Below are 25,442 nucleotides of genomic sequence, written 5' to 3' on the forward strand. Positions count from 1 at the left end.
TCAAATTCACTCAATGTCTTCCCTACCACTAGTTCCCCAGGGAATCGCGTCTGAAGTCACTGAAAAGACAAAATATGACACAGGCAAATACTTGAGCAATTAGACTGTCCACGACCCGGCCGCTCCATGCTGCCCGCTGCTCCCGGAACTTATGTCCCTGGCTCCGCTCAGGGTCGAGGGGCAGCCGGTCTGTCCCTCGGAGCGGGGAGGAGGGAGGAGGCTAGATTCGCGAAAAGCCATGCCCCTTGTGTTCCTCGGCGGGGAGCCGAGCTTGGTGCCCTAGCGCCCCAGGCCAAAGAGATAGGGACGCTTGGCCTTTCCCCTACCTTCCCATCTGCTTATTTTATTAACAAGAAAAAGAAAAAAGAAACCCCAACCAAAAAAACCAACCCTACAACAAAACTCCTCCTCCACTGGTCTCCGCCCCCCATTGGCCCGGCCCCTGCGTGGGTCACGCCGAGCTGAGCCAATAGGGAGGTTCGATACTGCGAGGTGGGCCGGGCCCGATCGAGGAGTGGGCGGTGGGTCGGTGCAGCAACCCTGTCGCGGCTCCGCCACCATCGTGGAGGTGCCGCTGCTCCCACAGACGCTCGCGAGCTACCCCCTCCCCCGTGCTCTTTCACCTCTTCTTCCTCCTGCACGCCCCGAGACGCTCCCCTCGCCCGGGTCTCGGTGCTCGTCTCCTCCTTTCCCCCCTTCTCTTCCTTGCTCTAGCCTCCCACATTGTCTCTGCCTCGTTTTCTCCTGTAGTTGAGGAGAGAAAAAAAAAAAAATCACCATCATCCTCAGGGAGTCCCCTCACCCTCAGGAAAAAAAACCCAACCAAAACCAGACATGAGCCTGGGCGCTGATTTCTGAAGGCTTTGCCCAATCGAGGAGGAGAAAAGAGCCTCGTTTAAAATCGCATTAAAGGTCACGACAGGGAAGCCCCTCACAGCCCCCGCGCCTCCCGTCCCCAGCAGGCCGCCCTCCTCGGCCCTGAGCCCGGCCGCCCGCAGCCCTGCCCGCGGCCCTCCCGCCCCGAGCCCTCCACTTACGAGGAGCTGAGCCACAAACACCCCTATATTGATGGTGTAGCGCTTTAGGGGAAGGTAAGTCTCTAACTTGCCCGCGCCGTGTTGTGGGGTTTATTTTTGGGCCTCTTTCATCCTGGTTATGGGATGTTGGGTGGGGAAGGAGTCGGGGGTGAAACCCCTCTTCCAGGGTGAGCTTGGAAGAAAAGGCAGGGAAGCTGCAGCCGAAGTCGGAGGGAGAAGGCGAGGTTCAGGGAGGAAGGCTGTGTTGGGGGGAAGAAAGGCCAGGGCACGTCTTGGGTCCTGCCTCGGGAGGGTCACAGTCCTACTTGCCTTCTGACCCCTGCTTTTTCTTTGCTTCCTATTCACGCTCTAGTTGTACTTGTCTGAGGTTCAACTATTTTATGGGACAAAATTATTGGCTGAACTGGGGGAAGGAAAGGAAGTCAAGGATTACAACTGTTAAAATGTCTTGAGGGTTTGTGGATGTGGGGGGTCGTGCAGGGACGACTTTGGAAGTCTCCTTTTCCACACCTAGTTCACCTTTTTGGTATTTTCAATCTCTAGTTCTCTGCCGTCGGTGATTACAAAATCTTGAAACCCCAAATCATTTGTAGCAGATTAGAATTTGTACACTCATGACTTAATTCAGTTCTCTGAAGGAAGGTGGCTTTTTTCCTTCCTCTTCTTCTTTTTTTAAAGCAAATAGACAAGAAGATAAGTAGTTTTCTATTCTAGTATTTATTGTATGAGTGTGGGGGCCAGAGTATTGCAGGTTTTCTTTTAAAGTGGTTGCTTGAGAAGTTGCTGAAAGGAAAACAAAATAATTTATTGTTGAATTGTCATTTTCCTTTGCCTCTTTCCCAAGGTTTGCTTACAATTTTTCTGGCTACCAGGCTTCAAACATTGATTTAAGCAAAATGTGTCCTTGAGAGACTGGGTGCTTTAAATGTTTCAGTATGTGTTGCTATTTTAAGGTACTTTTTTAGAAAGTAGTTTTGTATGATTCCTGAAATAGCTTTCACCAAAGCAATTTTTTTTAGAAAACACAAAATGATAACTAGCAAAAAGGAAACTTTGTGAATCACCAGACATTTTAATGTAACATAAGTAAATGCAGGCCATCGTTAGATTTGAAACAGTTTTAATAATTACTTTCCATTTAAAGAGAGACCTTTTTGTCTGGTATACACAGATTTCTTCAGTCTCAGGCTGTGGGGGGAGGGGAGAGAGGCTGGATCTATACAATAATAACATCATCTTAGCCTTTCAGGGATTTGCTTGCTGAGTTAATTTCACTGTAAATTCCAAGCCAGTTTGGATTTTGATGGCCTAGTCTGGGTTTAAAGCCTATTTCCAGCTCTCCTGTTGTAATTGAGGTCTTAGGGAAAAGAGGCGAGCACACACTCTCTACCAGACTCATTGCTCATTGTTCTTCCTTATATACATTCTCTGCCGTATTTGGGACTAGGTTTACACAGACAAACAGATCTTTTTGGGAGAGAGGAGAGAATATGGGGGAAGGGAAGGTGCTTTTCTTTACAGCTTTCTTTCACCTGTCTCATGCCTGGCCTTTTTTGCAACCTTGCAAGAGACACAAGAGTATATCTTAATTAAATGGCACTCAAAAACCATGCTCAGAGGCCCCTCTTTTCCATTTCCCTTCCTTTTGCAGTCTTAATGTCTGCTGTTCTTTTTGTGTTTGTAAAGGTAAAACCCCACATAGTATGTTATGGCCTGATATTCAGCTCTTCTATTGCTCATTGCTCCTTACTTGTTGGGGGCAGTGATTTGTTCACTTGACTCTCATTGTTGTAAATGTTACCAGGGTTTTCTTTTCTGTGTAGCAATAATTTGTCTCAGTTATTTTGGAGTTAAGATTATAAAGATCATATTTCACATTAATATTTGGCAAAACAGTGTTTGTGTTGAGTTTTTCATGGTTTGATGGTCAGGTATTTTTAGCGGTTGAGCTGTTAGTGTTGTTTTGGTGTGTTGTGTTTTGTTGTTGTTTTTTTTTTTTAATAGTAATTAGAAAAAAATGGAATTTTTTTGATTTGGTACTAGGGTAAAGATACCTTTTAAACCTGGACAGAGAATGAACTGAGGCCGCTGGGGTCAATACTCACCCTGGGCCTAGGGTGTAAGCTGATGGGGTTATGTGTGGGTTCTGGAATAGGACCTTTTGCTGGTTAATTGCTTTGAAGAGTGGGGGAGGGGATTAATGGCTGAGACTTAATGATTTTCTTTGAACACAGTTGTGCTTTTCTACAAATGCCACCCCTCCCCTCCCCCAACTGCTAATACAGATGCCCTTTGACAGGCATGGCTGCATCAGGATTTTTTGACGTTATTGGCTGTGTCCTGACATTAATTTGTTATTACCAGGAGTATTTTTGTGTATTGTAACTTCCAGTGATTCCTTTGAATTGATGCTCTTTTGTCTTTTATGAGAAACATAATTTGTCTTGAGAAAGGAAACAAGGGAGTTTTTGGTGGTCTGGTGTTGAAAATTCTTTTTAAAAAGTTTTTAGTATCATTAGTAAGAAATCCAAGAGACTTATCCTATAAGAAGGAAGATCCTAGCATTGGACAAAGATTTTCCTCAGGGAACCTCAATCAGGAAGGAGTTGGGAGTGGGATTTCAGCAGTTTTGCAAAGAAGATAGAGTTGCTGTAGAAACAAATCAAATTAAATTTTATTGTTGGATTTTTAAAAAAGATATTTTGAAACTTGGTGAGGAAAAAAAAAGTGACCTGAGTGTATACATAGATTAACAGAGGAGAGGGCTGAATTCCTGCACAAAAGACTTCTAAACCATGGTGCGATTTCAGATATAATCACTGACTGAATAAATGGCTTAAAGGGTTTTGATTATCTCACATCCTAACCAATCTCAATTCTTTTTGAAATAAACTGTTACAAAGATTTTCAGTGTTAAGAGGCTCCATGTGTTAAGATTAACATCTGTTTCCAGACTGGTTTTAGGAGGATACTCTCTGGTTCAGTTTGCTTCTAAAATGTAAATTATACTTTGTAAAGTGTTGTATTTTTTTAAATTGTTGTGTATGTAAAGTGCATTTTTTAAAAAAAGAAAACCAAACAAACCCAAGGAATTGTGAACAGATCAAATGGGCATTCTTGTTGCTGTGTGTTGTATGAGTTGGAACCAACCAATAGCTGACCCTCTGGCAGGTTTTCAGAGGCAGTTAGTCCCATGGAGGGAGATTGCCCTTTCTTCTCCAGTGGAGCAACTGTTTTTGAACCACGTGCCTTTGGGATTGTAGCACAGCATGTTGTTGTTATTTACTTTCAAGTTGTCTGTGACTCATAATGACCCTGCTCACAATAGCTCTGAACCCTGTCCTATCCTGAGCCAATTTCACTGTCTCCGACACACCTGCCCTCATTACTCCAGTCACAGGGTCAGTCCATCTCATCCACGGTATTGTCCCTCCACCCTTCCAAGCATGATGTCCTTCTCCAAGGACTGGTCTGTCTTGTCAACATGCCCAAAGGATGTGAGAGGGAGCTTGAAAATCCAGTCCAATATGTTATCGACCAGTGTTATGTTGCAAGGAAATGGCAGCAACAGCACTGATTCATGGGGGAAGGAAAAAAAAAAATCCAACTAAAAAAATAAAATACATCTATTACTTTTTTCACTTTGATTTATGGGTCAGAGTAGTTTTTTAAATTTTTTTTTATTAATTTTAATGCAAGTTTACAGAGTCTTTGGATATCCATTCATTCATTGTTACACTTTTCTCCCTGCCCAACCTCCCTCCCCCAGTTCGCTCTTCTCTTTGAAAAGTAAAAGAAAAATTCTTTAATTGTTAAACAGTTCCTTCCCCCGAGTCCATTGCACTATGCAGCCTTCATTCTGGACTCCCGTCATGACAATAATACCTAACCATATATCCCTTTTAAACAGTTCTCTCCCTCATTTGTTTCAATGCAGTATACCTAAGTTATCCCATCTTTCGTAGTCTTCCCTCAACCCCCGATACCAGTCCTGTTTTACAACAGTGGCACTCTTTCACTCAGCATAATGTCCTCTAGGGCCACCCATTTTGTATAATATTTCATGAGTTCCTTGTTTTTCAAAGCAGCGTAGTATTTCATTGTATGAATACACCACATCTTCTCTATCCATTTGTTTGTTGATGGGCACTTAGGTTGTTTCCAGTTTTTTGCTATTGTGAACAAAGCCGCGATAAATATGAGTGTGTGTATATCTGCTTGGGTGACGGTTATGGTCTCTTTGGGGTATATTTCGAGTAGTGGAATTGCTGGGTCAAATGGTATTTCTATTTTTTGAGAAAGCATCATACTGTCTTCCATAGTGGTTGCACCATTTTACACTCCCACCAAAAGTGAATAAGTGTTCCAGTTTCTCCACAACCTTGCCAGCATTTGTTGTTTGCTGTTCTGTTAAATTTTGCTATTCTGACTGGGGTGAGATGATATCTCATAGTTGTTTTGATTTGCATCTCTCTTAGAGCTAGGGATTTTGAACATTACATAATGTGTTTATTTGCCATCTGAATGTCTTCTTTGGTGAAGTGTCTGCTCATATCCTGTGCCCATTTTTCAGTTGGGTTGTTTACCTTTATCTTGTTGTGGTGCTTGAGTATTTTATAAATTCTAGATATAAGTCCCTTATCTGACATGTCATTACCAAATACTTTTTCCCAGTCTGTGGCTTCCCTTTTTACCCTGTTGGAGAAGTTTTTGGATGTGCATAGGGATTTGATTCATCTCTTTTATCCTCTTCTGGTTGTAGATGGGTGAGAGTTTTTAAAAAGTGGAACAGAATTACTGTCAGGTTCTATAATAATTATATATAATACTGAATAGATATTGAACAGAAATATGCCAAGTACTGTAATACACAATGAAGTGCTGTCATACATGCACACACACACAAACATGCAGAGGAATCATATGTCATTCTAAAATGCTATGTATTTTGAATAGTGTTAGGGATTTAGGAAATCTCTCTTCTAAAATTAGTTATGAATCTTTAAAAACCAGCTCAAATCTCAGAAATCAAACAAACATTTAAGTAATAAAACAAGTTGTATATATCAAGTTCTTTGGGGGATTGTATGCTTTCTTATTAACTGCTTTTGGCAGTTTCTTTTGGAGTTTGTGTAAAGATTAAGATAGCAGAAAATGCCATTGTTTAAATGAGCCACTAGTGTAATCTACCTGTGAACTTTATTTTACTCCCAAAACACGCTATTATATAAAATTGATTTCTGATAATGTTGTGCTTCAGTTGATCAGTTTCTCAAACACAAAGAGGTATTCTTGCATCACTTGTATATGATTGTTGTTTGCATCCTGATAACTACTTCAAAGTTAGACTTTTTATTTTACTGTAAATTTGGTGAGCTTGTTGACTGGTGCTTGGTTTCTTTTCTAACAGTTTTAGATCAAAACCCACTGCTCTTGAGTGAATTCTGACTTTCATAGTAACCCTCCATTGGATTTATACAAGGCTAAAAATCTTAAGGAGATGGGTTCATCTTCAGCAGAGATGAGTTTGAACTGCTGATCTTGTAGTTAACAGCTTAACACTTAACTTATTACATTGCCAAGGTTCTTAGCAGAGTTCTAGAATTTTTAAAATAATAAATGAAAAGTTAAGTATATGTTAGGTATTGTTAAAAATGCTTAAGCAAGTTTAATGACCTGACTTCTGGCCACAATAAGTCTCAAGGCCAAATACTAAATATCTTTTTTGATTGGAGTTATGCTTGGAATTATAATTTGTTGGCCTGTCAGGTAGTGTAAGTAGGCCTCACAGAAAAACAGGTGTCCTAGGTTTTTCTGGGCCTTAAGGAGACTACTATTAATTAGATCTAGATTACCCTGTTGCCTCCTCAGTGGCATGAATTTGTGGATCTATAGTGTCAGGGCTGCATGTGGCCATCTGTTGCGTAAGGACATCACAGCTAGAGGAGACACTGTTTACATTGTGATTCTAGACTAACTTGAAAAAGAACTTAAAAGCAAGCACGGCTGTGTAGCATCTCTAACCAGTCCTAGAACAGCAGGGAATACTCCCTCACACAAAACCCTTTCCAGCATGCATGGCCAGTGTACACCCAGCAGAGCATATTTGTACACTCATTAGCACCTATACAATCCACAAAACTCTGTAATGGTCTGCTCTTGATGCCTAATGTCTTTGGAGGTGGCATAGAGTGGTAGTGATACTGATTGTGTATGGAATGGATATAGTTTGGTGTCCAGGGAGGAAAGAATGAGCAAGCAGGTGGAACTGTGGCCATATCACTGTATGTATGTGAAAACTCAGAGACTCAGTCTGTGGAAGATCTGTAAATCTGTCTCACTTTAGCAGAACCTGGTCATAATCTGTGCATCTGCGTAAATGTAGCTTTACTAGATTGCTAACGGAATGCATATACTCTGGTCTCTGATTTAAAAGGAAGTTTGATAAATGAAAACATTTCTGTAAATCTAGAGTCATTTTTTAAGGCTTTGGGTCAGGACACTCAGAAGGTGCCTACCAGACTTCTAGATGGGCTTCCCTCACCCTGAGTGCTTACACCTGTAAGCCAGCTCTGATGGAGTTAATTAAACAAGAGGAACTGAGGGCGTAGGAGACATTCTGAACCATGCCCTTTGGAAAGGGAATTCCTCTTCTTCTGTTACATCCCATCACGGTTTGCCATCTTATTTTTTCTGACATCTGGTTTGACTTTTGTTGCTTTTCATTGTTTATTATGTATGTCTCATAGAACTGAGAAGCAATTGCAGATCTTTGTTAGGTGAGATGATTTTGCTGTCTTTCTCCTTTCTTCTGTGAATCCATACACTTACCTCCATACACTAATGAGTATTTCCAATACTGTGTTCACAGCACACTAATATACTGTAAGTATTTTAAGTTTTCTGAGGTTAGATAAGTTATAATGTGTGTAACTACCTTAACGCTCAGATATGTATTATATTGAGTGTAAAAATTCGATGGTTTGTTTTGTTGTCTTTATTTTTTTATCCTCAAAAAGAATTTATAGTCTTTTCAAAGAGTACTAGTATTCTGTAATATATAGTTTGAGAAACACAGTTAAAAATAATCTTTCCAGGGGAGCTCTGGTGGCCTGGTGGTAAGGAGCTGCAACTACAATCCCAGAGGCGCACAGTTCGAATCCACCAGATGCTCTGCCGGGGAAGGAGGGACAATCTCCTCCTGTACCAGTCAGATCTGATTTGACGGTACATGCACACAAAAATAAAAAAAAAAAATAAAAAAAAAATCTTTCCAAATGGTGAGGTTTTCCCCCACCTTTTACTTCAGTAAAATGTGTTCTGAGTGTTATTACAATGCTTTGCTGCTTCATACTACTATTCTTCAAACAACATTTGCACTCCAACACTTCTAAAAATGACAGCTTTTCCCCACTTCATACACATGCCAGGCTGGAGTCATCTTTGATTATTGCCTTCATTTGGCCCACCTTTCATCTTTCTATCAACTTTTTTAAACTCAGACTCCTGTAATTTCAAAGTTTAACCACTTCATTTTTTAACTACAGTCAATTGTGTAAGCACTGACTAGAAATTTTGAGCGAATAATAGAAACAAGTCCTTACCCTTTGTAAACTGAGGCCTTCCAGGGTATAAAGATGCAGATGATAGCTCTCTAGAAAATTTTACTTTATGTTGACCATCATCAGTGTAGCCATAACTGTTAGAAGATGTAGGTAAGTGTTTTAGAGACACAAAACACCTTAGACGTATACGTACTCACTGTTGTACAGTCAGTTCTGGTTCATGGAGACTCTCCATCGGGTTCCTGAGGCTGTAACTTGGGAGTCTGCAATGAGAGGAGACTTCTCATCTTTCTCCTGAAGAGCTTTTAATGGATTGGAACCACGAGAGACGCACGGCCTTTGCGTTAGAAGTACAACTTACTTGTGCCACCAGAACTCCATAGGGATATAATAGTTACTTAAAATTAACAAAATGCAGCAGTTTAACTCATGAAACACTTCCTATCTCAGTTTCTGTGGGTAAAGTATTTAGGAGTGACTTAGCTGGGTGGTTTTGACTCAGTGTTCCCCCCCCCCTTATGGTAAAAAAAATATTTGTATTTAGAATTAGCCAACTGGACTCAGTTTAGATGATCTCAGTTTTGTTGGCAACATCCAAAGCATCATACTCAAGAGCAAGTCGAACATAGGCTTTCTTCTGTCAGGCCTAATCAAAGTGTTGATCTTAGATACATCAGTGTCATAGAGCTTCTTTACATCTTGTTTTTTGTTGCTTGTTGGCCTTGACATCCACCGTGAACACAAGTGTGTTGTTATCTTCTGTCTTCTTCACGACTGACTCAATGGTCAGGGGAAACTTGATGATGGCATAGTGGTCAAGCTTGTTTCTCCTGGGGGCGCTCTTGTGGGAGTATTTGGGCTGCCTTCTGAGTCTCGGCGTCTTAGGCTGCTGGAAGGTGGGTGACGTGTGCATCTTCTTTTTTTTGTGGCTGTGGATGCCCTTCAAGGCTGCCTTCTTGGCCTTTTTTGCCTTTGCATTAGCTTGAGTTTTGGGAGGGCCAAGGGCTTCTTTTGCTGTTGGTGCCATCTTTATAGAAAGCTGACTCAGTGTCTCTTGAAGTTCTGGTTAAGACATCAGCTACAGCTTCAGGAACCTACAGGCTTACCTGGAGCTTCCAAAATTGTTCATTCACATGGCTGAATGCAAAAGAATTCTTTGCTGGCTATTGGCAAGACACTTCTTTGCTACATAGACCTCTCCTTAGGGTTTCTCTCTTTTTAAAAAATTGATATTTTAATGAAAGTTTATAGAAAACTTGGATTTCCAATCATTCATTGTTGCACATTTTCCTCCCACCCCCGCCCCCAGTTCACTTTTCTCTTTAAAAAGATTCTTTCATTTGTTAACACAGTTTCCTCCCCCCGCATCCACTTTAGTATGCACCTCTTATACTGGACTGTTGTCATGCAAACAATACATAATCATATATTTCTTTTAGGTAGTTCTTTCCCTTATCTATTTAAATGCAGTATTCATTATTTATCCCCACTTTTCTTAGTTTCTCCTCAACCCCCTTGTCAGTCCTGTTTTATAACAGTGCCCTTATACAGTATTGGTCCTTTTGTGACTTAGATACTTCACGTAGTCACTTCAGGGTCACCTATTTTGTATAATATTTTATTAGTTCCTTGTTTTTCAGTGCTTAATAGTATTCCATTGTGTGAATATACCACAGCTTCTTTAGCCATTCATTTGTTGATGGGCACTTGGATTGCTTCCATCTCTTTGCTCTTGTGAATAATACAGCAACAAACATAGGTGTGCATTTATCTGTTTGGGTGGCAGTTCTGTTTTTTTCTGGTTATATTCCCAGTAGTGGAGTTGCTGGGTCAAATGGTATTTCTATTTGCAACTTTTTGAGAGAGCATCATACTGCCTTCCGTAGTGGTTGCACCATTTTACACTGCCACCAACAGTGAGTAAGGGTTCCAATATCTCCACAACCTCACCAGCATTTGTTGTTTGCTGCTCTGTTCAACTTTGCTATTGTTACTGGGGTGGGGAGGGGTGTGAGATGATATCTCATAGTTGTTTTGATTTGCATCTCAGAGCTAGGAATTTTGAACATGTGTTTGTTTGCCATCTCAATGTCCTCTTTGGTGAAGTGTCTGTTCATATCCTGTGCTCATTTTGCAGTTGGGTTGTTTATCTTGTTGAGGTACTGGAGTATTCTATAAATTATAGATATATGTCCCTTATCAGACATGTCATTACCAAATATTTTTTCCCAGTGTGTGGCTTTCCTTTTTGCCCTGTTGAAAAAGCTTTTGGATATGCATAGGGGATTTGATTCTTAGAAAATCCCATTCATCTATTTTATTCTTTCCAGGTTGTAGTCCTTAGGGTCTCTTAAATAACTTACTGACATGGCATTTGGCTTCCCCTGTAATGAGTGATCAGAGATAGAAGAAGGAGAAAACCTCAATATCTTTTGCGATTTAGTCTCAGAAGTAATACACAATTACATGCATATCCTACTCGTTAAAATTAAGTCACACATTATCCACTATATCCTATTCATTAAAATCAAGTCACTAAGTCCATCTTATATTCAAGGGGAGGAAAATGAAACTCCTTGAATGGAAGAATATAAAAAAGTGTGGGCTTATAAAATCACCAGGGGTTTGAAGGAGAGATAGAAGATTCAAGCAGGGTGAGGGATGGGAAGATCTGCCTTGATTAGTTACCATAAAGCAGTACTTTGGTAATTAGGGGAGGGTTGTTTGTTGTTGTAATGTGTCACTTGAGATTCATAGTTTGAACTCTGAATCCTACTCTATCCTGAGCCAAACTTAGTGTCTCTGACACACTTACCCCCATCACCACAGTCACTGAGTCAATTTATCACATCAAGGATCTTTGTTTGTGCTGTCCCTCTCCAAGGACTGGCCCCTTTTTGCAACATGCCCAGAGAATGCCAGAAGGAACTTCAGAATCCTTTCCTCGAAGGAGCAGCCTGGTTTCACCCTCTCTAGGACGAACCTGTTTGTTCTCCTAGCATTCCATGGTATATTCAGTGCCCTTCTCCAGCACCACAGCTCAAAGGCATCAATTCTCCTTCTATCATTGCTGGTCATTGTCCAGCTTTCTGATGCATAGCAAGTATAATTATGAAGAACATGGCCTGGACCAGGTGCACCTTAGTCTCCAGACTGACGTTGTTACTCTTTAGTACTCTGGAGAAGTCCCTGACAGCAGACATTCATTCCCATTGCAATTAATCTTTGGACTTCTTGGCCGCTGGTACCAAGAGTGCTGATGGTGGAGCCCAGCAAACTGAAGCTGTTCTTCACCATCTTTTATGATGCTGTCAATTGTGCCTGTGCTGAGAATCTTTGTTTTCTTGACGTTGAGTTTCAGATAAAAGCATCATATATTTATCTTCCTTCTTTTTCTTCATTGAGATTTTCTTCTGTTCTCCCTAACCTGCAGTATTACAGATTTACTACCTTTTTCCGCCTACAGATCTTACCTTAGACCAGTATTTTCAGTTAAAACTGTCTTGGAATGCACTGCATTCTAAGTTTTTTTTTGGGTGCTTTCAGGTTGATTTTGACTCATAGTGACTCTGTAGTAGACAGTAGAATTGCTTTGTAATGTTTTCTAGGCTGTAATTTTTATGGGAATATTTTGCCAGATCTGTCTCCTGCAGAGATGCTGGCTGAATATGATTGATATGCCAGCTCTTTAGTTAGCAACAGAGGGTTTAATTTTCATGCCACTGGTTCTCATTTTTTTTTAAATACCATAAATAACACACTGTAGAAATTTATTTAAGTAGTAAACAGGTATACACAAATAGCACTGAACTCAGCTTGCTAATTCATTGGACAATGTTGGTGTTTCCCTTTTTATGACATTTGGTCCTTGACAATCATTTCTCCTTTTTCTAGGGATAGTTTGGCCACTCTTTTTGGCAGCTCTTTAAGTATCTTTTTTTCTTTCTTTTAACCTTCTGGCTCAACTTACACTTTATCATGTGCTTGTATTTATTCCTTCTGTTTATGCAAGTGTTGGTTGCCCTTTCCAGTAAGATTATAAATTCCTTTTGAAATATTTTTTTTAAACTATACAAGTGAAGTTTATAAGAGGCCATGGCACTAGGGACTTCTTCACCAGAGTTAGGTGGATCTTGACTGAAAGTAGAGATTACCAGAGGAAATCTGTGTTTCATTGATTATGCAAGGGCATTTGACTGTGTGGGTCACAGCGAATGGTGACTAACCTTGAGAAAGATGCAAATCCCAGAATATCTGACTGTGCTCATGTGACACCTATTCTTGAACCAGGAAGCAGTTGTTAGAACAGAACAAGGAAACACTGTATGGTTCAAAATCAGAAAAGGAGTGTGTTAGGGATGCCTGGACCAAAGATGACAGAAAAATTAATACCTTTGCGTTGTGGTGCTGGAGGTAAGTATTGAACATACTATGGACTGCCAAGAGAACATACAGGTCTGTCCTAGAGAAGGTGCAACCAACCTACTCCTTGGAGGAAAGGAAAGCTTCCATCTCACATACCTTGGCCAGGTATGTGGCCAGGAGGGACCAGTCCTTGGAGAAGGACATCGTCCTTAGAAGGGTGGAGGGACAGCACAGGAGAAGATGACTCTGGATGAGATGTATTGACACAGTAATTGAGGTAATGAAGGCAGGTGTGTCAGAGGCAGTGAGATTGGCTCTGATTTGAGCAGGGTTCAGTGCTATTGTGCATAGGGTTGCTATGAGTTGGAGTCAACTCAATGACATGTAACAACAACAACAACAACAAAAACATATTGTTGTGGATGCTTATTTTTGGTATGAGATGTATTTTGAAAAACATTTTAATGAATCTAAGATGCTATATTTAAAAACATAACCAAAACAAAAAGCCCAACCCAAAAAACTCCCTCACTGCTGTTGAGTTGGTTCTAGTTCAGTGACTTTCCAGTTGGGTTTCCAAGACTGTAAATCTTAATGGGAAGAGTCTATCTATTTTCCTCCTTTGTAGTCACTGGTGGATGCAAACAGATGGTGATTTTTTTGATTAGTGCACTATTCTGCATACTACACCACCAGAGTTCCTAGATAGACTTGTTCTGCAGATGCTGTAGGTTATGAGGGAGCTTTGATGGTGTATTCCTTAGGGAGTAGTGCTGCCAATCCAGAGGCCACACCTCCCTGACTATTGTAATTTACCAGTGATTTAGAGGGAAAAGATGGCGAGTCTCCTTCTGTGTCATTTTTAGCCACAGAAATCCATTGAAGAGTCAGCTGCTTATTGGTTATGCCTCAATGGCAATGAGAGAAAGAGATCAGTTATAAGATACACCATTATTTTATGTACCATTAAGAGAGGGGAAAATTACTGCTAATTAAACTATGAAACTCCATCTTAATTCTAATGATAAACACATGTAAAGTCTTGTATCTCAGAATCACCAAAAGATGTCCAGTCTGCGTAGGTAGACTTTCACACTGTGTATTTCCTGAAAACTGAGTCTGAAGCATTTAAAACTTATTCATAGAAACAGTATTATGGGTTGTATTTGTACATAACTTAACATTTTAAAAAATATTAACTATGGACAGTTGCTGTTTGTTGCCAAAAGGTCAACTACAATTCATAAATAATGTTATGTGCAACCAAATGTCTAGTCCAGGGCTATTTTTACAGTTGCTGGTATGTTTGAGTTCATTGTTGCAGTAACTGTGTCAATGAATCTCATTCAGGTTCTCCCTATTTTGTGATGACCCTCTGCTTTATGAAGCATAATGTGCCTATTAATATGTCTCTCCTGATGATGAGTATGAACCCAGAGTGAGTGAGATAGTTTCATGACTCTAGCTTCTAAGGAGCATTCTGGCTATACTTTTTAAAAGACTGATTTATTTGTACTTCTAGCAATCTTTTAGTTTTTCCCCCAACATCACAAATGAAATGTGTCAGTTAGACTATGACCAATAGCAGTGTAAAAAAGATTAAAAAAAGAAAGGTGCTACTGTAAACGTGCAAGGATAACTAGTGGTGCAATGGTTAAATGTTTGGCTGCCAAACAAAAGTTTGGCTGCTAAACAAAAGTTTGGCTATTTGAACCCACCACTGACTCTGTGGGATAAAGACCTAACAAATAATCTTCTGGTGAACCCTGTAGAGCAGCAGTTCTGTTCTGTCCTGTATTTGCTAGGAATTGAAATTGACTCAACTGTATGTAGTTCCCATAGAGTAGAGAAAACCATGAAACTTTTGACTGGTAATACACATGTCTTTGAATTGTGGTGTTGGTAAAAAGTATTGATAATACCGTGGACTGCCAAAAGAATAATTTTATCTTGAAGGAAGTTCAGCCAGAGTGTTCCTTAGCGGCAAGGAAGGTGAAAATTGTCTCACTTACCTTGGGCATATTCTTAGGAGGAACTATTAGTTAGAGACATCATTCTGGGAAAGGTCAGAGAAAGAGAAGAAGACCTTAAAGAAGGGCAATTGACACAGTGATAACCTCACAGAGATTATTAGGACAGTGGATGTGGTTTAGATTTGTTGTTTGTAAGTTCTCTTTGAGTTGTAATTGATGGCACTTAACAAAAACAAGATACATTGTATGTAAATATTACATCATCATTTTGACCTAAAACATGTTAGCTTTGTTTTAAGTGTTGCTGTTCCACATGATTTTATCCAGTCACTTTTTCCTCAGACCCACCTTGGGGTGATCCCATTCCATAGCTTCTGTAACATCTGTTTGCTTTCAACCACCAAATTTGTTGTTTGTTTGTTTTTTCAAGCATCAAATTTGTAAATACAGCCTTATTTCTCTCCTGGGTGTAAATCTGTATTGACCTCTCTTCCTAACCATTGCTACCTGGATGGCTTTCAGATATTATAATCAAAATATGACACAGAACTATATTTGTCCATTCTTAAGTGAATTGCTTCTGAAAGTTGACCGATTAAAATCCAGTGGATTACTGCAGTTTAATCTACAATGATCAAAGAAGTGGTAAGAGATGGGTCAGTGTTTGATTCTATGGTGCTTGGCATAAGCAGGAGTTGGAGACTCAATTGACCTCAGCTACACAAAAACAACCACAGCCATTATTCTGTTATAGCAAAACTCTAGACTTGGTCTCTAACTTGCTGAGGTCTGTTAACCCTGCAACTAGGAAAGTTACTTATCTTTCGGTGTCTCCTTTTTCTCATTTGCTAAATGTGAATTTTATTGATATCTGAAGGCGTCTGACTGTGTAGATCATTACAAATTATGGCTAACATTGAGAAGATTGGGAATCCCGGAATATTTACTTGTGCTCGTATGGAATCTGTACCTAGACCAAAAAACTGTTGTTTGGATGGAACAAGGGAACACTGCATGTTTTAAATATGGAAGGTTGTAGGTCAGAGTTGTAGCCTTTCTCCGTGCCTGAAATAAATGGGGAAGCTGTCTCAGCTGACTGTCTAGCAACCTGACTCCTCTGCCTCCCTCACCAGGGCAACTCCTAAGACCTGGAAGAATTGAGAAAGTACTTTTCAAACTTAACTTTAAACATTAGGATACTCTCTTAAGATGAAATTGAAGAAAAAAATAACATATTAAATTTGATTTGCTATTTGGAAAAGTGATTTACCATTAATGATGACTACAGTAGCATTTTGGTAATAACACTAGTTCTAATTTTGGTAACAGGAGTGTAATCATTGGAGAATGTGATTATTAGAGAAGGGCTAGAGCCACATTATATCAGGACACAGTTTGAAGTGAGAATTTGAAAATAGAAAAAGAATAATTAACTTGGAGGCTGGAAAGGAAGTATATTGAATGTTGCACTCAGACATTGCTTACTGATGAACCTAGTAAGTGAGGAGTGCAGTAGGCATTCATATGTCAAATGAGTGAATGAATATTACTATTGTATATTATTGGTGATGTTAATAGAGATTTAAGCCCAAGTCATAATCAAGCAGCAGAATTTTTTTTTTTAATTATTTTTATGTGAGTGTATCGTCAAATCAGATCTGACTGGTACAGGAGGAGATTGTCCCTCCTTCCGTGGCAGAGCATCTGGTGGATTTGAACTGTGCACCTCTGGGATTGTAGTTGCAGTTCCTTGCCACTAGGCCACCAGAGCTCTTCTAGAATTATTTTTTTTAAGCAGCAGTATTTTTTATAAGTTCTTGGTAATTACATTTTATAAGTAAAGTTTTATTGTTAGTTGCCCTATTGATCACATATACATCAGATTGAAACCTTGCCTGTTCTTGTACCGTGCTCACAATTTCTGTTTAAGTCCATTGTTACATTCACTGTCCATTTATCTCATTGAGGGTCTCCCTCTCCTTTACAGACCTGCTTTTCCAAACATGACATCCTTTTCCAAACACAGGCTCCATTTGATAGCATGTCCAAAGTATGTGAAATGAAGTCTTACTGCCAACAGTATGGTATAGATAAAAACATTGTACAGCTTCTTAATTATTTTAATTATAAAAAATTATTTTTATTTTAATCTTGTTGTTATATGCTGTTTGAGATGGCTTCTACATGTAGTGAACAATGGATCCTATCCAGAGCCAATCTCAACCATCTCTGACACATCTAAGGTGTGTTTGATACAGGCCATGGTCTTTGCAATCACTTGTTATGCATCAGAGAGTTGGACAATGACCAAGGAGGATAGAAGGAGAATTGATGCCTTTGAGCTGTGGTGCTGGAGAAGAGTATTGAGAATACCATGGACTGCTAGGAAAACAAACAGATTCGTCCTGGAAAGGGTTAAACCGGGCGACTCCTTGGAGGCAAGGATTCTGGGGCTTCGTCTGACATACTTTGGACATGTTGCAAGGAGAGACAGGTCCTTGGAGAGAGACAGCATGCTTGGTAGGGTAGAGGGACAGCGCAGGAGTAGAAGACCCTCTATGAGGTGGATTGATTCAGTGACTGGGGTAATCGGGATGGGTTTGTCAAAGGCAGTGAGATCGGCACAGGATAGAGCAGGGTTTAGGGCTGTTGTACATAGGGTTGCTATGGCGACAGCACATAACAACAACTACAACCATAATTTTGTCCTGTTTTTAGGTAGAATTAGGTTCAACAATTAGTGACGAAAACTCAAAATAACGATGGCTTAACGAAAATAGAGCTTCCCCTCCCCCCCCTTTTGTGTACCCTTAGGCAGTCCTGAACCACTGTGGTACCTTCTGGGTAGAGCTCCAGTTCTATCACTGCCAACATATGGTTTGTCTCTTTTACTTAAGGGTTATTTCTTCTGTTCCAGCCATCATTTCAGTGTTCTTACTACCAGGAAGAAGGAAAGGGCACAAGCTTTTGTATATCCCTATCTTTTGAGTATTTTTCCTATAAATTGAACACATTATTTCTGCTTATATCCCTTTATTATAACTAACATAGAGTTTGAAAAATAGCTTACAGAAAAGCTAGAAAATGAAGTCTGGCTTGGAGATGGTTACATGCCTAGTAAAAATACCTGGGATTCCATTACTTTGGAAGAAGGGAAGAATAAGTATTGCAAGACATTCTGTAATCTTTGCTCTGCATCTTTTTAATGAAAAAAATTTCTTTTATGTTGGTTTGAATACAAAATTGATACAAATTGTGTTTCACATTTTCCTTAATTCATGTTGTGTTTCATACAGTCATTCCCATATATTGTGTTTTATAAACTTAATCCCCACTGAAACCCTGTCTTTTCAGGTCACAGTTGGATCCTTCCCATTTGCTTTACCTAACCCCCTCTCTACGCACCAAAGTGTGTGGCCCTAATTTCCATCTCTCATGGCACTGGTGATTTTGAGCATTTCTTCTTGTGTCTTTTGGCCATCTGAATGTCTTGCTCTGTGAAAAATCTTTCTGTGTCTTTGCCCATTTTGTAATTGGGTTATCAGTCTTTTTCTTGTGGAGGTCCTGTAGTATTCTGTAAACTTTTGTAATGAGACCCTTATCAGAGATGATAATACCAAATGTTTTTCCCAGTCAGTAAGTTTCCTTTTCACCTTGTTGGAAAAAATTTTAAATGCACACAGGAACTTAATCTTTAGAAGATTCCCCTTCATCAATTTTATCATCTCCTGGTTGCGTATTTCTGGCTGTATTTATCAGCTTCATAGGCTAGGCCTTCTAAGCTTGGTCCCACCTTGTCTCTTATGATCTTATTGTTTTGGGCTTTATCATTAGGTCTCAGATCCACCTTGATTTGATTTTTTTGGGTATGGTGTGAGGTGTGGATCCTACTTCAGCTTTCTATTAGTTCCAGCTCAGAGGTAATGAGAGAGAGATAATAATCATATTGCCTATAGGTCTAGTGGTTTGGATTTTTGCTTTCTTGATGTTAAGCTAGAATCGGTATTGAAGAACATCTTTGATCTTGTTCAGTCCCTCAAGTCTTGGTCACTTTTTTTGCAAGCAGGAAGTGTTATCTTCATATCACAGGTTATTGATATGGCTTCCTTCAATCCTGAACATATTGCTGTAATACTTTGCCTTCTTGAGCTACCCTTTGAAATCTTTTGTTCCTCTCTTACTTCAGCATTTCTTCTCTTTGTTTTGGCTTTTTTTTTATGTTTTAGTATCTCTTCTCATATCCATTTTGGTCTTTTCTTTCTTCCTTGTCTTCCAATGATGATGTACTTTCTTCATGGTTGAAGTCCTGGATATCATTCCACAAACTCATCTAGTCTTAGGTCATAAGTATTCAAGGCATAAAATCTCTTCTTTAGATTATTTTTCGTTTTATTTGAGATAGATTAAAGTTTATATTTGATTCTCGTGGACTTCATTTTCTTCACCTTCAATTTGAACTTGCATATGAGTAATTGTGCTGTAGTACTATACAGAATTTTGCTTTTATAAGTCATTACCTATTATGTAATAATATAATAAAGTAAGTCATTACCTGTTATTGTACTTCAGGGTTGTTGGTTTGGTGTTTTGATTTTTCTTTCTTTCTTTCCATTTTCAAACAATTGCATTGTAGAATATTACATAGATGTTGTTGATTGCCTTCGAGTCTAGAATGACTCATTATAGGATAGATTTTTAATTTCCTATTGAGACACGTATTTGTTCAGAATTTCAAAAAATCTTTTATATGTAGTTATATAATTGCATGTATAAATATGTCTTTAGTATAAATTCTTGGAAGTTGAATTGTTGAGTCAATAAATATGTACATTTTTAATTCTAAAAACTATTAACACATTTTCTGAGATGTACCAATGTACACCAAGAATGTTCTAGCGTTTTAATTTCTTTATCTTTTCATCAACCGTAGATGTAATGACATTTTATAATCTTTGCTTATTGGTTAGTTTTTGAAAGAATACAGTATTTTGTTTGTATTTTCTTTGACCATGAATGGAATTGTTATTTTTATATAAAAACATTTAAATAGAATCAAATGGCTTTTATGTTACATAAAATATTTATTTTCTTCCTGGAGTATGTTTTTCTTTATTAAAAGTATTTTAAAAATAACTGCTAAATTAAAATCTGATGGCCTAGCGGGCAAGGAAGGAGCTCTAGTGGCCTAGTGGTAAGAAGCTGCACTGCAATCCCAAAGGCACATGATTCCAGTCTACTAGCTGCTCTGCTGGAGAAGAATGGGCATTTTCCTCCTGTGACATTTACTCCCTTTGAAAGCCGACTGGAGGGTCAGCTATGGGTCTGTCTTACCCAATGGCACACAGAAACAACAAGTGGGCAAGGAGTTGCTTCCAACCTAAAGTCAGGTGGTTTGAATTTACTAGCTGCTACAAGCGAGAAAGATGGACAGTTTCTACCCTTGTAGTTTACAGCCTCTAAAAGCCTTCTGGGAGAATAATTTATGAGTTCCAGTTTGAGGGTAAAAAACAACAGTAACAAATTGAGATATAATTAATATAAAATTCACTCTGAGTTGATGTAAAAATTAAGTTTAGTGGATTTTAGTATTTTTTTAAAAGTTTTTTGCCAACAATTACACTATTATTTGTGTTAAAGTAATGAGAACTGTTTTTTCTTTCCACATTTATCAACATTTTAGGCTGAAAATATAAAATGAGAAAATGCAGTTTTTCCTAGTATTTTTCTAGTGTACAGCTCTCTTACCTGAGTGTGCAAGTAGGCTAGCTGGGTTCTGAAATGGAATTGCACATGACAACTGCTTTGGAATCTCACTGATTTGGTACCGGATAGGGAGTTATTTCCTTTGAAATAACATGCCGTTTAAACTGATTTCCAACTGCTAAAGGGGATACTAACTTTTCTACTTCTGAAATGTTTTAAGTTTGAATTCTGAAGTGAAAAAAGACTTCTAAGGTAAAAATATTTTTAAAATATGTGAAGAGTTTTTAAATTTTAATTTTAATTAGGTGTTGTTTTTTTTGTTTGTTCCTTTGTGGCTGCTCTGTGTATATTTTTTTTTTTTTTTACTTCAGAGATTTTTTAATAGCCACTCACTAAAGTATGTGTTTGTTCAGAGGACTGTTTGTGTGTGTTTAGAAAGAATGAATAAGTTCATTTTCTTCACTTTGAGAACAGTAATGAACTGGCTGACCTGTGCATGTTTCAGATTCAGATGGATACTGTTGTGATTCAGATAGATATTTAAGTATGGAGAAAATCAGACTGGTAATCTGTTTAATTATTTTGGAATAAACTTTTCCTAGTTGTTTCCTTATTCTGCTCTGTTGTCAAGATTGGTTAGGGATCTGACCACTGTGGTCCATATTTTTAAAATTCATTTTCTTGTTATTGTTGTTATGTGCCGTCAAGTCGTTTGCGACTCATAGCGACCCTATGCACGACAGCCCTAAACTCTGCTCTGTCCTGTGCCAATCGTACTGTCTCCGACATACCCATCCCGATTGCCTCAGTCACTGAATCAATCCACCTCATAGAGGGCCTTCCCCTCCTGCGCTGTCCCTCCACCCTACCAAGCATGATGTCCTTCTCTAAGGACTGGTCCCTCCTTACATCATGTCCAAAGTATGTTAGAAAGCCTCAGGATCCTTGCCTCCAAGGAGCCTCCCGGTTGAACCCTTTCCAGGATGAATCTGTTTGTTTTCCTAGCAGTCCATGGTACTCTGAATACTCTTCTCCAGCACCACAGCTCAAAGGCATCAATTCTCCTTCCATCCTCCTTAGTCACTGTCCAACTCTCTGATGCATAACAAGTGATAGCAAAGACCATGGCCTGTATCAGATGCAACTTAGTCTCCAGAGAGATGCCATTGCTCTTCAGTACTTTGGAGAGGTCCCTAACAGCAGACTTTCCCATGGCAATATGTCTTTTAATTTCCTGGCTACTGGTGCAGAGAGTATTGACTGTGGAGCCAAGCAAACTAAAGCTTGAACAATTTCAATCTCTTCACCATCCATCCTGATGCTGCCAATTGGTCCAGTGGTGAGAATCTTTGTCTTCTTGACATTGAGCCTAAATCTGGTATTATTAATTAAATTGGTGATTTGGGTGAAACTTTATAGAGGATATTGGTTTTCCACTCAGCATTTTATACACATTTTTATTCCTAACATTGATTGTAGTTCCCACAGTATAACAGCGCTCTTCCCACTGCTTCCTTGTATGTACCATTATCATTTATCTTTGTTTTCTAGTCTTGATTCAGAGTTTGATCCTTGGACAAATGCTGGTTTAGTTGTTCTATAAAGTACATATCTTAAAAAAAAAAAATAAAGTACTTATCTCTCTGGTTCACCTCATAGACCTGTTTTTGGGATCAGTGAAGGTTAAGCCATGAGGATGGATTAAAGGGTTAAATAGACATGTTGTTGTGTACCATCGAGTTGGAACTGACCCATAGCTTCCAGCAGGTTTTCAGAGTTAGAAAATAGAATGGGATTTCTTGCACAGAGCAGCTGTTGGATTCAAACTGCATGTCTTCAAAATTGCATCGCAGCTTCTTATTACTAGATGTCTCTGTCAGACTATTTTTTTAAAAAATAGTCTTAGTTTTGTTTCACGTTTCCCTCTTATATTATCTAGAACTTTCTATTGTGATACCTTGCAAAGTGGTCAGCCAGAGTAGCCAGGTATTAGGTAGTTCTAGTTTTAGAGTCAATGGAGGCTGGCGTTCACAAGTTTTATTGGTCCTTTAGACTAATTGTTTCCTTCTGTCTTTACTTTTCTTCATCCATCTTTGCTCCTGATGGAAAAGATCAATGTTGTTGTTATTGTTTTGTGCTGTTGAGTTGCTTGTGTCTCATAGTGACCCTGTGTATATTAGCCCTGAAACTTGCTGTGTCCTGTGCCAGCTTTACTATCTCTGACATACCTACTCTCATAACCCAAGTCACTGAATCAATCCATCTCATGGATGGTCTTCCTCTCTTTTTTTGTCCCTCTACCCTTCCAAGCTTGATGTCCCTCTCCAAGGACTAGTCCCTCCTTGCAACATGCCCAGAGTATGTCAGACGAAGTCTCAGACTCCTTGCCTCCAAGAAGCAGCCTGGTTTCACCCTTTCTAGGATGAACCTATTTATTCTTCTGGTAGTCCATGGTATGTTCAACATTCTTCCAGCGCTAAAGCTCAAAGGCATCAGTTCTTTTTCTGTCACCCCTAGTTTTTGCCCAGCTTTCTGACGCAATAGCAGTTGTGAAGACTATGGCCTGGATCAGGTGCATCCATAGTTGCATTTTAAATGACATTTTACAGACTTTACATATTTCTTCTTATACTCATAGGCTTTTTTTTTTTTAAAAATATGGAACGCTTCACGAATTTGCGTGTCATCCTTGCGCAGGGGCCATGCTAATCTCTGTATCGTTCCAATTTTAGTATATGTGCTGCCAAAGCGAGCACTACTCATAGGCTTTTAAGACCTTAGTTGCTGTTTACTAAAGTGGGATGAGAATATTGTCTTGTGGGCTCTATTATACTAACTATCCCTGATTTCCTCTTAAACTATGGCCTTGAGCACTTGGCCAGTGACTTATTCCTTGAAGGTGTTTGTCTATGGTACTACCAAAAGAACGAATAGATATGTCTTGGGAAAAATGTAGTCAGAGTGTTCCTTGGAGGCAGGGGTGGGAAAACTTTGTCTTCCATACTTTGAACATGTAGCTAGGTGAAGCTATTCCATGGAAAGGGACATCACACTTGGAAAAATGAAATCAGTGAACGAGAGGAAGACCCAGTAATGAGGTGGATTGACACGATGATTTCAGCAGTGGGCTCTAGTGTGTCAGAGATGATGTGGATGGCACAGGATAGGGCAGGGCTCAGGTTGGCTGTTTATAGTGTCACTATGAGTCATACTCAACTAGATGACACCTAACAACAACAACAATGACATTTTTTTCAGAATAGGGCTTCAGGAATCGATGGAATACCAATTGACATGTTTCAACTAACAGATGTGCTCACCAGTCTATGCCAGGATATTTGGAAGACAGCTGCTTGGCTCACTGACTGGAAGAAAGGCAATCCAACAGAATGTAGAAATAATTGGACAAAATAATTAACATCACATGCAAGCAAAATATTGCTGAAGAGCATCCAAAAATGGCTAGAAGTGTGCATTGAGAGAGAACTGCCAGAAGTTTAAGCAGGATTTAGAAGAGGCCATTATAATTTTGCTTTCAGGTGGATCTTGGCTGAAAGTGGAGAATACCAAAAGAATGTTTATTTTTGTTCATTGACTATGCAAAGGCATTTGACTGTGTGGATCATAACAAACTGTGACTACATGTGAAACCTATATTTAGAAGGAAGCAGTCATATGAACAGAGCAAAGGAAACACTGCATGGTTTAAATCAAGAAAGGAGTGTGTCTTGGAGCAGATCCTTCAGGAGGCTGGATTTTATGAAGAAGACTCATCAAATTGTTATGCAGATGACACAACCTTGTTCACTGAAAGTGAGGAGGACGTAAAGTGTTTGCTACAGAAAATCATGAACTACATTCTTTAGTATGGATTGCCCCCCCCCCCCAAGAGGATGGTTTTTATTCAAGTAATTGCAAATAGGAAACTAGAGGGTGGCTCCAGGCTGGGACAAATAATGACTACCCCCTCCCCAACAGAACCAGGGGAGAAGGTATACCAACACCTGACTGGTGTAAACATGCTTCCCCTCCTTACTCTGCTGCAGTATCCTAGGGGCAGGGTCCCACCTTCCCTGGGTCTAAGGTAATGGTCACCCAGCCTGTTGTGCCCCAGCCCCTTCTCCTTGAAGAGCATCTTGGGGAGGAGTGTGGGAATTCAGAGGGAGTCAGTGAGGATGGATATTTGCCACTGGTAGCAGCAGCAATGATGATGGATGTCTAAGAATGAAACATTAAACAAACAAAATAAACAACCAAAAACAACTGTCCAGAGGTAGTTTGTAAACAGAGGACAGATGAAACCAGAATCGTAGGGGCTAGGGAGGATCAGGAAGGGTGGGAGTGGGCAAGGCTACCTTCTTTGTGTTAGTGCCCCATTTGAAGAATGGAGAAATAGACTTAGAGTGGTAGCAGACAGAGTGAGCATGTAGTGGTCCCAGCCCACCTTAAAGTGGTCACAGAGAATCCTGCGCTTCCTTGAGCCCACTTATATATAAATGGTGGCTTAGCACCCCCTTGAAGAAGGAGGAAAGGGCTCAAGAATCCCTGCCTTTGTGTGACAACCCCCTTCCCCTATTGCCTCTTAACATCAAGACAACATCCTCACCACCAGACTGGAATGCAGCATTACAAAAGATGGTGAAGAGATAGAGATTTTTAACAATTTCTTCTTGTATGTTGTTTCATGAAATTCTTCTGTGTCTTCCAATTCCTTTCAGTACAGTAACTCAGTATATTCTTTCCATCTTCTTTTAATACTTCCTGGATCATTTAACATTCTGCCGAAAGCATCCTTGATT

The 25,442-nt window shown here is 39.5% G+C and overlaps 1 protein-coding gene across 1 annotated transcript in view; it reads left to right on the forward strand.

Moving 5' to 3' along the window:
- Positions 1 to 584: 584 nt before the first annotated feature.
- RERE (arginine-glutamic acid dipeptide (RE) repeats) overlaps positions 585 to 25,442 on the forward strand; it is a 613,476-nt gene continuing 588,618 nt past the window's right edge. The window contains exon 1 of the mRNA XM_006885779.1: positions 585 to 1,091. The gene's annotated coding sequence lies outside the window, so the exon portion shown is untranslated. The remainder of the gene's footprint in view (positions 1,092 to 25,442) is intronic.

The sequence above is a fragment of the Elephantulus edwardii genome, unplaced genomic scaffold, assembly GCF_000299155.1.
Source record: "Elephantulus edwardii isolate Elephantulus edwardi_28Jun2011 unplaced genomic scaffold, EleEdw1.0 scaffold00045, whole genome shotgun sequence".
NCBI classification, from domain to species: domain Eukaryota; kingdom Metazoa; phylum Chordata; class Mammalia; order Macroscelidea; family Macroscelididae; genus Elephantulus; species Elephantulus edwardii.